Here is a 15970-nt window from a genome sequence, read left to right as displayed (position 1 = left end):
CTGTAGCACGGCAGGAAATCAACTCTGATTCAGACGTCGTGGCAGAGGCGAATCAAATCCAGGGTTTACTCAGGCCTCGTAACAATTCTCCTCCTAACTCCCCGAGGGAACGAAATCCCCGGGGGGGGGGCACTACCATATATGGGCTATATAGGTATGTGCCGCTGTGAAGGGTATGGTTTTCAAACAGTTTACTCTAGGATAGGGTATATAAATCAGAGCTTTTGGGTCTAGAATAGGGTATCATTTTTCACAAAACTGACCAGTTGGTTGAAGATTTTATCTAGACTAAGGAAAGCAGGAATTGCCACTCAAAAATATAAAAAATCAAATCGGCAAGTTTAAATTTACCAAATCAGCCTCAATAGTGTCGATAGGTGTGGGGATTTGGGGAGTATACTCTAGTATAGGGTAGCAAAATTCAGCTGAACTAGCTCTGGGATAGGCTAAGGGTTCCAGGGTCCCAGCGGCTCATCCCCAGTTCGGCACGGCAGAAGTGTACAATTTGGTGAAACAAAAGTCTATTGCTGAATGGAATCGTGAGTAAAGTCAATATTGAAATGATCTTCGTGTGTGTCGCAAAACAAAATGTACCTGCACATCGAGGAAGGCTAATACCAAATATGGACAAAAACGTACATTTGATGATCACGCAGGGATTTATTTCATAGACAACCGTTTGCAGCAAAGGAAATAAGGTCTGATAAAGAGGTCATAGATGGACTTTGACCTGGAATAGATTGTAATGCATATCGCGTTACGACTGTCACTCTAGAGAGTCACACGACGAGCACATTTAATGTAATCATTACGAAATTTCACTTTACAGGTGAACATATGAAAAATCATATATTTGAACTACAGAGAAAGATATGAAGACATGATTGATCGTTGCAGTTATATTACACAAATTAAGAAGGCTTGATCGGGATCCCATTCAAGCCTGAATTTTTTTCAGGCTTTAATTTCACAACTGCTTAAAGAAGCTCAGTCACGGTGTTTTGTCTTCTTTTGTTTTGGCCACTTACAAAATCTCGTTTAAATGGAAGGAAACCTGAAAACAATAGTTTACTAAGAAAGAAAAACATCAAAGAGATAATAATAAACCATAGAGGAACAAAGATGGTCAAGGATGGCGAAGATTGACACGGATTGCATACGACGAATTTGAAAAATTTAGGCTAAACTTTTCAAAATGTGCAAACCGTGACTGAGCTCCTTAAGCTGTGGGTATAACTGCGATGATCAATCATGACTTCAAAGTTTACTTTGGGCACTGAAACTAACGATTTGCAAATGTATTCTCTTGCTTCTCTTGCATTAACTTTATTTCACATGTTTTGACATCTAAAGCAAGCCTTTCTTGAAGCCCATCGAGTGTTATTTTGCTATTTTTCTTCCTAAAAGTAACTCAACGAATCATTTTATGAGAAAGAGAAGGATAAAAGTCAAAACTTCGCAGGGACGAGTTTCTGATCGGCAAGAAATATTTACACCTAGACACCCAGCCTCTCTTGTCAAATATAAAATAACGTGAATCTCTCAAGAGACATGTACAGTTATACTACAGCGTATCACAGGCACATCAAACGTCAGTGGCAAGGAGTGCAGACGTCAACGGAAGAACGAGGAGGCATGGTCAATTATACCTTGTCTGCCCCCGATTCAAACGGGAGAGTGAGGGTAGAAGGTCTTTGTCAGTATCGACTAGCCGCCTCTCTGGAACATGATGCCTGCCCATATCAAAAACCAACCTAACCTTAACAGCTTCAAAAAATCCATTCTTAAACATTTAGGGACAGTTATAAGGAATTACACCATTTTATCATGTAAACTTTTAAAGTTTCTTGTTTTAATTGTTAGACTAGATCCATTGCATCGCTTTTTAATATTTTAGTGTATCTTATATCTCATTTTTTTGTGATATATAATCGCTGCATATTTGAGAATCAGTTTCTATATTTTTAATTTTTAACACGACATCTTTTTTATTCTGTAATTTTTATACGAGAGCCACTGGTTTCCAGTCATTACTGTTGTGTGCTACCCTCAATAAATAAAGTTGATTATTATTATCATTACCATTATCATTATCATTATCATTATCATTGTCATTGTCATTGTCATTGTCATTGTCATCATCGTCATTGTCATTGTCATTATCACTATTATTATTATTATTATCATTATAATTATCATAAAATTGAGGATTTGCTTCACAGGAAACTCAGTTATTTTAATTTTGAACAGAAGACACTACTGCTGGTGCCGCCACCATTTTAATTTGTACACATTATTATCGAAAATGTACTTTAGCGAGGAGGAAAATTCAAGTCTTGAAAAGCCATGTCTTTTTAATGGTTATCACTATGGTGCAGTTTACCAAAGACGGAAAAATGGCATGGGGCATAACTTACTGTAATTACAAAATAACTGGTAAACCACTTATGTACGCACTGCGGACATATAAACGCCTATAAATCTGTGTTGGAATATAATATAATTTTGGTTTCGAAGATCACGTAGCATTAACAAAAAAACCCACGTGAGACATAAATGGAGTACCATCTTGTTAAGATATTGTATTTGCTTCTAACCGACCGCAAATAGTAACAACTGTTTTTGTGCGAACTGTAATTAATATCTTCCTTTTTTTTTCTGTACGGAATGTCAGATTGTTTTTTTCTTTTCCATCAGGCAAATGTCGCAATTTAGGGTATCCATCTGTCTATCAGACTGATGCAGTTCAAAATTATAAACTGTGGCTCTGATGTGAGCTGTAGGATTTGTACAGCGAGCAAGTAATATTTTTGAGCACGAGTTTTGTTGCATCAACTTCGTAATACTTGCGACATCACTACTCTATATGGTACTAATACTTAACATAATACTTAACGTACGGTGGCAAGTGAGATATTCTACTCCTTAATTACAGTGATAGATCACATTTTAGCATTGCTCCCACTCAAGCAACATCGGCCGATATATTTAAATTCGCTTTAGTTTCCCTTCCTCTCCCTGCATACATGTAAGACATTACAACTAAAAACTAATATAAGATACAAAAAAACACCCTGAAAGGGAGTTTAAAGAGTACTGGACTCTATCTTAAGAAAACCCCTATAATATAATATGTATTAAAAAGCTGATGCTAAAGTTTCCATTGCAAATACGAATAAATACTAAAAATCTAAAATTTTAGATTATGAAATAGGTAAAAACGATTTCAGAACTTTCTTAAACAGATTCCGGTTACTGGCCTCTACAACATTTACAGGTACATCGTTCCACTCGGGGACGATTCGAACGAAAAGAGAGTATTTGAAACAGTTGCTGTTGCAAGGCTTGACTTTGACTCCCACCCTGGTAGCTGTCTGCAGACACTTCAAATGCATAATTATATGTATCTGATTAACCTTTTCTCAATCGTCAATGTTAATAGTATACAATTTCATGTTAGCAAGTAAGTAAAATAAAATTCTGTAGTTCTTTGTATAACTTCCGTTTACCTGTTAATCGTGCTGGAGTATCTTCATTCAACTACATTTTAAGTAGTGCAAGTTTCAATACAAGAGAATTATTAAGTAAAAATCAAATTATTTAGGTAATTATTAATCAAGGCTGTCTTGCATCCCGTAGACAAAGGTCACACTTATGTTTGAATATAATCACCTTCGAGTATTGCTTGCATAAAGCCTGTAGTGTAAATGTTGGCATAATTTTAAAAACGTAAATTGAATTTGACTATAATTATTTTGTATTCTTTCTGAAGTTTGAATATCTTGGTCATTTGCGGTGTCGAAAACAGACAAACATGTCAAAAATGTCGATTTTGCAAGTTATTATATATGTCCGCAGGATAAAAAGAAAAAAAAGGATCACAAGCTGTAAACAACGTCGAATCTTTGACAAATCGCAAATTTTCGGGGCAAGGGTTGAGGTTTTTATCAAAAACTATTCCTAAATGTATTTTATTAGTCAATTCAGACAAAAAAAGCAGTTGGTTATGGCAATTCTGGCAAAAAAGCCGGCTTCGTTCAGTTCGTTACGAATTGCATCGTATAAATAGTATGACGTGCAATTTATGTTTGTCACGCACAGCTAAGCAGCGCAAATTTCTTAGTTTTAACACTGAGTTGTTTGTTTGCTTGCTTTGTTTCATCCCCACTGACTCGCTGTGGTTGATTTTTTTCCAGTTTGAGCTGCTGTTTCTAGTCTACAAAGCTCTCGTGAAAAATCGTCGCAGAAAACCGTCGACCGGTCCATGTTACAGTTACAAGGAATTACCTTTCCGCGAAAAGTTGTGTTAGAAGCAATGGAAATTGTTTTTTAAATCGCGGCTTGTGACATCGGCTTTAGGACCAGTTAGCCTTGAATGATCGACGAGGAGAGCTGTATATGACTGCCTAACAACGGTAATAAGCCGTCTAACTCGGCCCTGAATTAATATCGGAACATGATAGCCTGGTCTAGCAAATGGCTGGATCGTATTCTCAGTGTCATGTCTAAGATAAACACACGATGGATCATCAAGATATAAAATAAGACAATCTTATCATTGGCAATTTCAAAGCAAAGAAACGATTTAAAACTGGTATAGCAAGTTTTACACCCGCGAAAGTTCCTTCTTGTGCGCGCAAACGGGGAACATTGCTTACTCTGTTTGGTAATCTGATTCTTTGAGCGGACGTAAATCAATTCCACGAATGAAATTCGATTACGGGAGTCCAGACAAACGTCTTTATCTTACTTTGCATCAGGCGTATTTCAAGAACTTCTCTCTCTTAGCTATTATCTACCAAGAACAACTAAGGAGTGTGCAATTCGGATTGCCACGAATGTCCGAACAGAAAAGGAAAATGGTCAGAAGACAGCGGGAAGACAATCATTAACGACGTGAGGTTCGACACTGCGAGCACCGCTCAATGTCATACTGACCACCAACAAAACTAACCATGACCTACCTGACAAAGTTGATTTTCTACACTGTGCTGCTGTACTGTCTTGGTGTTGATAGTGACCCACGCTTAATTATCACTTTTGATAAAACCGTTACGCACAACTTGCATGTGAATACAAATATGCATAAACTCCACGTCACCAATTGATACTACAGAATCACGTGAGATTGAGCACGTGATCCGCTAGCCTTTTCAACAACTAAAATTCAAAATGTACCAAATGCAGACTGCAGTCTAAAGACTGCTTTGTGCTTTTGTTGTCATTTTTGAAGCAAAGAAATTAACGTTAAAAGGAAACGACGTCTCGACCGTTCAACCGTCATTTTCAAGTTGAAAAGTAACATTTTTGCATGCGCCCAAATATATACAATCGATTATAAGAATGCTAATGAGACACTGACTAAAACTCTAAACTAGGGTATCTAAAAGATAGTAATGCTGCGGCACATTCTGTTGATAGTGACATATTTAACGCCGTGATTCATTTATCTGCGTGTTCCAAGACTTCATTAACTGTTATTTCTCAAAGTAGTGTCAAATCGTGGTGTCACTTAAAATCTGTCGTTGTATGCATCAACTTCATGCATGATGACGCATCGATGGCGAGGTGTGACAAAGGATCGAGACAAAAAAGCACATTGTGATCTGAAGTATGTTTGGACATAAAACGATACACATCACCCTCTCCTTTACCAGATCGCGAAAATCGAAAGATGTGGAAATTGTAGGAGCAGAAATCTAACTTATAAATTCTGTACTGGCACGCATTAAATATCTCTAGAACTCGACAGAAGAACACACAGACTGTGTCGAGAACGTGTCCACCGCGATGTGTGAAAATGCTCAAGCTTTAGCTTAAATTCTAGACTACGAGTAGTCCCTCTTTCGCTTAGTCCGTCGTGCGTGACGCGAAAGACAACCGCGAGAAAAAAATGGCCGCGCAAAATCCTGGAGGCGAGGAGCACGCGAAAGGAGGGACTACCGCCTAAGCCCAAGAGTTTGAATTATGCGTTGCTCTCACAACGCAAAAATATGATTGGCTTATGTTAGGAGCGTTGACAACGTGTTGTCAACATTCGAGATACCTGTGACGTCTTGCAGGAATGTTTTGGAACCGGAGCAAATCGAAGCGTTGGAATCGCGCTTCGCAAGCCGTGATGTTCTTGCGAATCTGCCAACAGGCGCTTTGGAAAGATTTAAATTTATCCAGTGTTTTGTTTGGCAAAGCTTTCTGCCTCCACCCCGACTGCGAGCGTGTTAGTGATTTCGCCGCTCAACAGCATCGTCTAAGTCAGCGAATATAAATTCACTGAGCTTGGCCTTTCTGCCGTCCATTTGAAAGATTGAACCGGACTCTCACTTGACACCGGACATTCACCTGAAATTTTCCGCTGCTATCGGCAAACATTTCACCGCAGTTGGATGATCTCCTATGTATAATGTATAATGTATAATGTAAATTTTCGGTTGAAACTCTGTTGAAATTTTCGCAATAACTTTTAGACGCAGCGAAAATCGTTACAAGAGGCCTCATTCGCCGTCTTCTTTTTAAAACTTCTTTGACAGTTTCGCTGAACGAACACTGAACGAAGATATACTTCTCACGGCATATGTTTTTGCCTGGCCACTTGAAGAGTAGAGTAGAGCAATTTTAATCTCCCGGGGCTACTGATAACAGGCGATAATAAGAGGACGTCAAGATGAGAAATCCTACACCGAAAAATCACTCGGCCGTGAAAGGGCAAACTCTTGGGCTTAGGCGGTAGTCCCTCCTTTCGCGCGCTCCTAGCCCCCAGGATTTCGCGCGGCCATTTTTTTCTCGCGAATTTCTTTCGCGTCACGCACGACGGACTGAGCGAAGGAGGGACTACTCGTAGTCTACTTAAATTCATGTTTCGATGAAAAGGAATAGATTGCAGCATTTATGAAACCAGCGTGTTCCACGGTTTTCGTTTGTTTTAATTATTCTACAGGCTTTAGTAACGACGATTTCTCTTCATTTAAGAATTCGGCGAAGGAGGCGAGACTGCTAAGAAATGACATACTAAGATTAAGATGTCACAATTGATCGTCCAGATTTACAAACTTTCACATACTGCATAGCAAGAGTTGTGAAAGTCAAGCACGATCTCCTTCACATCGCTTTACAGGTAAATCAGAGCAAACTTTCTCAGTGGAATCCACGCGAAAAAGGACGACGGCTCGACGAGTATGACATCCTCATGTTGTTCGTGACGCAATGCACTCCAGTAAAAGTGGCGCAGTGCAGTCTGGTTAACTGCAATGCATTCTGGTAAAAAGTGATGAGTTCGAGAATTCGTACCCCTTCTATATATTCTTCTTAAATCCTGATTATGTTGCTGCTCGCTCGCTACGCTCGCTCCGCAGCAAATATTTACGTAGCAACAACGCAAGAAATAATTAATTAAGTAAATAGCTTCGCGCGGATCGAGTCACTCTGTTCAATTTTGGTTGAAGTTTACCAATAAAAAGCATTTCAAAACTCAAACAGTCGAGTTTACTCTGACATTTTTTTTAAAATCCTGAAATTGCTTCCAATGGTCTCTGGATCTTTTCCGTGCTCATCCTTTACGTGGTCGTCGATTGTTGATCGCTTATGTTCCTCCACATGTTGATGTAGGCGTCGACTCGTGAAGCCGACATAGTCTGCCTCGCACAGACCACACTTGTAATACCGTAGAATTCCGAAAGTAACGGCCCCCGTTACTTTCGGATTTAGCAGGCCCAAGGAGCCGCTACTTTCAGGTAGGCGTTACTTTCGGATGGTTAAAAAACGTTTGTAATTGGGCAGTCATTTTACACAAAGACACGTTACATGATACGTATGAAAAGGTCATTCAGGTTACGTATTAACCTGCGATCAGGCGTTACGTATTTATTACCAAAGCATACTGTAACAAAAAAAAAGGCGCCAAAAGTGTGTACAATACAATGAAAAGTAGCGTTCATATTATACGAGAACTAAATACTGTATTATTTGACTCTGATCATACCGTATCTGGCACATGCAGCCCTTATATGTAAGTATGAAATTAAATCACAAATATTTACTGTTCAAATGTTTCAGTCCTTTGATCAGTCCCGCACTCAGGCTGTTCCATCCGCATTTCGCTTGAGAGCAGAGAGTTTTTCTTTCAATGTCTTCTTTAAATCTGTACGGCCCTAGTACGGTACCGTATCACCGGTAGTTATTTTATGCAATGCTTTTGAATCGATTTTGAAAATACACACAAGAGACCACTGATTGGTATTTGCTATAAATAAAATAGAAATTATTCAATTCACTGCCACGTTGTATTTCTAAGCACTTACCGTACTGTTTGAAACAGGCGTTACATTAAATACAACAGATTTTATTGTTTTTGAGTTGTCATTTTTGAAAGGGCCGCTACTTTCGGGGGGATCGTTACTTTCGGGGGGGCCGTTACTTTCAGGAAGCCGTTACTTTCCGGGGGGCCGTTACTTTAGGAATTCTATGGTAATAAACAACGTTTTGTTGATTCACAATTGGAGGTTTATGTTCCTTTGGTTTGAATTGTCCTTTGATCTTCTGACTTGATTTTTGAAATGCTTTTTATTCGTAAACTTCAACCAAAATTGAACAAACAGAGTGGCTCGATCAGCGCGAAGCTATTTACTTAATTATTTCTTGTATTGTTTCTATGTATATTTGGGCGCATGCAAAAGTGTTACTTTTCAACTTGAAAATGACGGTCGAACGGCCGAAACGTCGTTGCTTTTTAACGTTAACTTTTTTAGGGAAATCCGTTTCTAAAAAAATGTTGATTCAAAGAAATTAAGCTTGAAGTATACATTGACTAACAGAACTTAGCAACTAGTAAACTATACGGATAACTATTGATTTTAGTAAAATTTCTGTAAATCTGCTACCGTCTATTACTACTCTAATAATATTTAGATAAAATAATTGCAAATAAACCTGAGTATATTTGTGGGAATATTCATTTCATTCATTCGTCTCAATCCCCATAGACTTCCACGGAATAGACCTTTTAAATATCGCGGGGACTGGTCACGTCCGCCATCCTGAATGTTTGAAGGGGGCCAATTTTTAATCTGCGCTTGTGTTGACATTTTGAGCGTTAGCCAAAAATGACAGCTAGTAGTGACGAAGTAGACCTTTTTACCGATACGGCGGCCATTTTGGTATTTAATGGTTTGAGAGACATAATGAAATGCTCAAGGGACTAATGAGTATGTATTTGCCCCCCAAGCATCCCATAATAGCTATTGGAAACAATGGGATTCAAAATGGTCGCCGTATCGATAAAAAAGGTCTATTTGTAAAACTTAAACCAAAAAATGCTAAAGGAAGTTATCAAGGAAAACAAATCGGATCAGAGAGGCGATTCATAAAGGATCTACAGGAAATCAAGAAAGTTGCTGGGAAACTTGGTTTCCACAAGAGAATAACCTCTTAGTTTTCAGGGTTTCAAAGGCAGGAGTACATGTGGAAACAAAAACAAGCATAAACCGTTGTGCATTGTTCGTAGCTTGTTTGTGTTATATTCTTAATAAAGAAAAGCATTTTTCAGAACGCAGACTCCAGTTTAAAATGCGATTAGCAGCTTTTAGTGTGTACGGGAATCATTTGAAGGACTCGACATTTCGCCACAAGCGGCAGCCATACTCATGTCTTAATTGAGGCCATCCCAGTCAAGGGAACAGTCATCACAGCACTCCAGGGGGACTCCCATATAAATCAAAGGAGACCTATGGCCAAACTCGTGGATTAAGTAATCTAGAGATGAAATATGTTGGCGGACTTGCAATTATTGGTGTATTATTAAATGCCGTTAAAACAGGCCAGGTTTGTACCATGCAAGGTCACACTTATCTCACAAAGTGTAGGCTTTTGTTGCACACACATTACAAAGACATACGTCCAGAATAGCTAGGGTGGCAAAATTGCAGCTGAACATGGAGTGGTAAAGGTTAAGGGTTCTTGGGTCACAGTCAGAGGACACTCCTGCCAACAAAAAGCCCCCCCCCCCCCCCCCCCACACACACACGCAGTAAAACGATAATAAGTCAACGACTACTGCAAGGCTGACACAGCTTCGTATATTTAAAACAATATTTCGGCTGGCCTCAGGTTTAGATGTTACTAAATTATATAAATGAAATTACAATATTATATAACGGTGCCGATGTTTACACTGTTTTCAATGGCTGTTTCGTTCAATAAAAATAGTTCGTTTCGCTCATATAAGTTCATTAAGGTCGACCGGTAAGACACATTCTCATGAAAGTTTACTACATTAGCATGAGATTTACTCATTTTCAGGTCGCTTTTCAGCAAACAAATGCTCATATCCGGGTCATTTTTTTACGCCTGGACGATTCAGATGCTCCTGGAATTCAGCCTTCAAGTTGGCCATAGTACTAATTCCAACATTTGAAGTCAACTCCACTTCACTTTAGCGAAACATTTAATATTATTGTCGTGTAAAAGCTACAAAATCATCAAATTCGGGCTGGCAAGATGCACACTTGGAATAGTAAACGTGCAGCTGCACGGTTACTATTCCAACATGGCGTCGGGCTCGGGCGCTCTTGTTCGGGCCGACTAATTACGAACAGTGTCTACACCTGAGTGAGTGACTGAGTGACTGAGTGACACATTTGCATATCGGAGTCCCCACAACAAACACGTTGCTAGGCTTCGCGTATCCACGAGTTTAAAAAGGACTGGGATGCTCGTCGGAAATTTTGAAAAGAACCCGTAAGAGGTACCAACATCCTGTTTTGTGGGCGTGGCTTGAAATGTTTTTCCGTTTCTAAGAAGCACTATCTCTCGTCATTTTTTTTCGGTTCAATTGCTTGTTTGCACTGTCTCGCAATCAAAAATAAACTGAATTGTAACCATTAAATAAATTCAGTCAAGGATATGTGGGATATGAAAGATGATTGATTTATAAACAACCTCGCCAAGATTTAGGTCTGTGCGGTTTTATATTCGCGCGCGCGTTATTTGGAGAAGTGTTTCGCCCAAATTTATAGACCTTTGTATGGAGACGCCCTATTGATGCCCCTCGGAGGGGACCAACATGGTAGCCGTAAGGTAATCCGCCACTGAGTTTTGCTCAGGTATTACTCTTGCCGGTGCAGAACAAGCTGCACCGGTAAACGTTTACAAGCCGGCTACATGTATCGTAAATTCCTCAAGAACAAAGAGAGACTAAGTCCATCTGAGGCTAAACCTGCATGTACATTGCACAGTATTGTGGAAATTTTCGAAAAAGCCTATGTGGCCGGGAATTTCAAAGTTTGCCCCTTTCTTCGCCCCTTTTTACACTAATATTTCATTTTTCTGTCTTTTTTTTTTTTTTTTTTTTTTCTCAGAGCGCTGACGGGTGAAACGCGATAATTTCTGCTATATGTTATTGGCGGATTGCATAAGCGCCCAAGGTGCCTTAGTGTTCTAATTAATCATCACGTAATGTTATTTAAAGAACTCAGCGCTTCTAAGTAGACACAGCAAAGGATCGTTTTTTACTTTTCTAAAGAACTGAAACTTTAATTCGCGCTCTGAACAACAGTCCAAAAACTATTAATATTACATGTATCTCCTTTCTATTATACTATTCTCTTAAGAGTTCTCTATTTTCAGTCATAAATATCGCCATAAACATGACAAATCTGGAGACCAAGAAACTTTCGGATTACATGAGTCTCCAGACTCAAATTGTTCATTTTTTTCCTCTTCTCTTCTATTCATAAATACTATTATAAAATTGTAAATGTACGAATGAATAAAGTTGTTATTAATATTATTGGTTTTATTTTTCCATACGGCTTTTGTCTGCAATACAGTTACATTCCTTAGTCGCGTTGTAATAAAAGCTTAATGCATGTATGCAGCTTAAGTTCACGGCCTAGGTCACACAATCCAAGACGAAAGCTCAAAACACCGAATGTAATTCAAAATCAACCAAGAAATTGAGAAATTACAAACAATTCCTGCGAAAGAGAACTGTCTATGATTTTTTCTTGTATATACTGAAGGAGAAGAGATGGGAGTATGTGTATTTGTGTGTTGTTGTTGTTGGTTTGTTTGTTTGTATGTTTTTTTAATACACTTATTATTTTTTTTTTTTTTTTACAAGTTCTGTTTTATGGAATGGTGTATGTTGTACACCATATGTACACCGTATGCACGGCTTTATGTGCCACTTTTAGCTTCGGCACGAATAGGATTATGTATGTAAGTGTATGTAATGAACTGTATCAGAAAAGAAAGCGACCGGAAATTGTCTGATAAGCTTCACAAAACATCAGGTTTGTTTTTCAAAACTTCATCACATGTTCTGCAAAGGATCGTAATCTCTTGTAAACCCATGAGCCCAGTTGATATGCTCGGCAATAAATCATAGTATTAACTTGACATCTGGTGACTAATCACGGAAATTCGACCAAAAAAGTGCAATAGCGTGCTGGCTGTGTTTTGGTTCAAGTGGCATTCTAGAAGCGTCCGACACAATGCTATCCGAGGGATACTGGTAATTGTGAACTATTTTTGAAATCAGCAATTGTGATTGATGTCTTGATAATTGCTCCTCATTGAGAACGGAACAAAAGAGCTTTTATGAGTTAACACGATTTACAGAGATTTAAACGGATACACGCAAACTGTTGCATCGCAGTTAATAGAGCTGTTTCGCTGAAATGTACCACTGATGCGGAAAACCGCAAGCGTTAAAGTGCTTTGCTAAAGCAGGAATCTGGCATTCTGTAGATACATTGGTGATCGTTTTAAGCAGTCGGAAGTTGAAGAAAGAAGCTGAAGTCGAATTCAATTCATTTGGAAAACACAGATGAAGTCAACGGGGTCGACGGAAATGTCTCGCACACAAGTAGCCTTGATAACAGTTTCTCAAGGTATTTTTGCCATGTCGCTTTCGCCGAAGAACTGTGTAACCCTGCGGTCGATGAATTCTCAGTTGAAAGATGCACAGGAAACAAAAGTTGCAGAGAGTAAAGTGGCGAAGGATTCGGCGCCATTTGGTAAAATGATTGGAAAAAGAAGGCACTCTTCGACACCAGCTCCTGTGAGAGAAAAAACCACTCGACCTCGTCCAAGAAATGCAAAATCACTGACGGAGATTCCCAACACTGAAATAATTGATGGATTGTTTACTACGACTCTTTGCTCAACGGAACTTTGAAAACTGATTTAACTTGAGATTTATCAGTACTCGCGATTCGTGCTCGACATGAAATCTCGCTCGAGACATAATATAACATTAGAGTCCTAAACAGCGTTAAACTGCTGTAGTCGGATTAACAACTCTGCCACAATAACTTGACTAGTTTAGACTGAAATCTGAACTTTGAAAGATTTGACTGTAAAAACAAAACGATGGTTACGTCAAATGTTGTAAATATGCTAAGAAGACGAACTGTCTGAGACAAAGGTACATTTAGAGGAAAATAATGATCGAAAGAAAAATTGTTGTATGCCTTACTTATCCAGACCGGAAAATGGAAACATTTGCTTTCAAGTATGGAACGCATGAAGTACTATAATTGGGTATGAAAGGAAAAAAAAAAATGTTAACTTTTGACACGACCAAAATGGTACAATAAATTTATGTTTACTCAAGTTGCGTGATCTTGAAAGTTCTTTTCGTGCAAATTTTTAGAGTAATACGTCGTCAAAGGTTTTATTTTTAAACTAAGATCATTAACATCCCATCAAGCGACATCCACCCCTTTGAACACAAAAGACTGCGAAAGCGTTTCAGAAGTAACTCACTTGAAACTGTAAAAGCTTGGAGTTTCACGGGATTAATTAAGTCACGCAATCAAGAAAAAATAGAAAACAGAAATAACTGTTGCCTGTAATTAGTCAAAAAGACTTTTAAATGCGCCATTCTTACATTTCATTCCTTTAATTTCATGAGGCTGCCCGTGTTCTGTTGAATATGTAAACCGGTGTTGACAAGACACCTTTTTATTGCACGACACAAATGTAGATACGTGAGTTAGCAAACAATAAAGACGGCTAAAGTAAGTAACTTAACCTTGAGCTCTCAAGTCAGTGTTTCGTCGTCACGGGCAGCATGCTTTTCAGAACATAATTTTGCCGAAAGTAACACTGCGATAAATTGGTCATAAATGCATGGCTTACTAGTACCATATGGCGGCAAAAATCGCTTACGAAAAAGGTAAATATTTGACTGGCTGAGAATTCCTGGAGTCAGTTTTATTTATAATGAGTTTAACTTAATGAGGTTAGAAACGTAAAACTATGAAAATTAAAATAATTTTCTATTTTTGCAAAGCATTTTTAATAGGTGGATAACTATTTATACTGAGTTATATTTTAAGACTCGCTGCCCTGATTGACAACCTGTTAAATACCTCACAACAGCTGGCAAGGTATTATCAATCTTTTGTTTTGCAAGAAACTATGAAGGAACTGTAAAACTAGTTTTTGTTAACCTTGACACGAAAAGAGAAATTTTTGGAATTTACAATCCAGAAATTGTTCCGTCGCTGCCGATAATTTCAAATCTTTCTTGAGTTATGTAATGTCAAACTTTTAATTAATTTGATTTTAAATGTAGACGTTATGTAATAGCAAGCAAAAGGGCTGACACCGTGACTCACGTGCGTTCAATTTAGACGTAACCCGCTCGTATTTCTTTCGCCCGCCCGCTCCCCAGTCAATCGTCTCCGCCACCTACTTAGGTAGAGATTCTCAGTTTCAGTAGCAAAAGAGAAGACGAATAAAACTGAATCTCACAGCTGAACGATATCAGTGCAGAATGCGACGCACTATAATGATATCATAAAAAGATTCCGCCCTTACACCTGAAGAGCCTCTTAACACGACCCCGCCGGCAGGAGCCCTGCGCCGGATTGCTTTTTTAACCAGGGTTAAAACACTGCGAAGGGTAACCCTTTTGCAGTCCAATGTTTGTAAACGTTTACATAAAAACAGTTGTCAGGCACGGTCAACTCCTCTTGCCGGGTAACCCTTGTCGAGAATCTAGTTAAACGGCTAAAAGGGTTGAGTTTTCTTAAATTATATTACATGTAAACACTGGGCCAAGAGCTAACCGGGGTTTATACTTTCACTCAGATAACCATATTTGTTTCGTTCTTTTATTACTCTTTTTTTTTTGTACATCATGATCACTTACCATTCTTAACATTCTTGCTTTTTGTTTGTCATCTTTCCGGTCCCTTGTTGCCAGTTTTTCGGGTCGGTAGAAAGGCTGACCCGGATCAGGCCTGGAGAAAACCGCATGCTATTGCAGATTGGCACCAGGGTCCTGTAAAGTGTTTATTTTTAGCACTCTCTGCGGTGATCTGACCCGGACTAAAAACCAACCCGGGCTCGTGTTAAAGGCTTCACCTTTAAATGGAAATTTGAATAGAGTCCCTTAACTCCGGGCAGGGGATAGGTTTCCCCTTATTTCGCATTCACGAGGCAGTGCTGTGAGATAGAGTCAAGGTATATCTGTGGCAGTTTGGAGTTCATTATTTTTAAGCCATAATTTCAAATGCCTTTAAGTTCTCTGTAAAGTTCGACAACATTTGAAGCAATTACTAACGCAAAATTAACAGACCTATTAAATATGACTGGATAGTCTGTCTCCGTTGACTCATCTTTTATGTTTTTAACTAAAAGTTTAGAAGACCATGCTGATTTTCTTGTGTTAATTTTTCAAAATTAGAGTGATGATCCTCACCCACTCTTTATCTCTGAAACGAAGTCGGTAACCTCTAAATTTTTCTCGCGTTTCTGAAACTCGTTAGCTGAACGCAGTAAAAGTTTTAAACAAATTGATGTATTAAACGACTTTCGTCAATAAATCAAGGAAATTTGTTTCAAGCAAAACTTGGCACTCAATTATATTCAGAGATTTTTCTCCTATGTTATAACGACCTCAGCACAGTTGTATTTTGGCGCCGAAAACTCAAATCTGTCAGTAGCATCTTTATCTTAAGAGATC

This window comes from Orbicella franksi, chromosome 14 (assembly GCF_964199315.1).
Source record: "Orbicella franksi chromosome 14, jaOrbFran1.1, whole genome shotgun sequence".
In the NCBI taxonomy this organism is placed as follows: domain Eukaryota; kingdom Metazoa; phylum Cnidaria; class Anthozoa; order Scleractinia; family Merulinidae; genus Orbicella; species Orbicella franksi.
The sequence above is the reverse complement of the archived record's forward strand: the minus strand, read 5'-3'. Positions refer to the sequence as shown.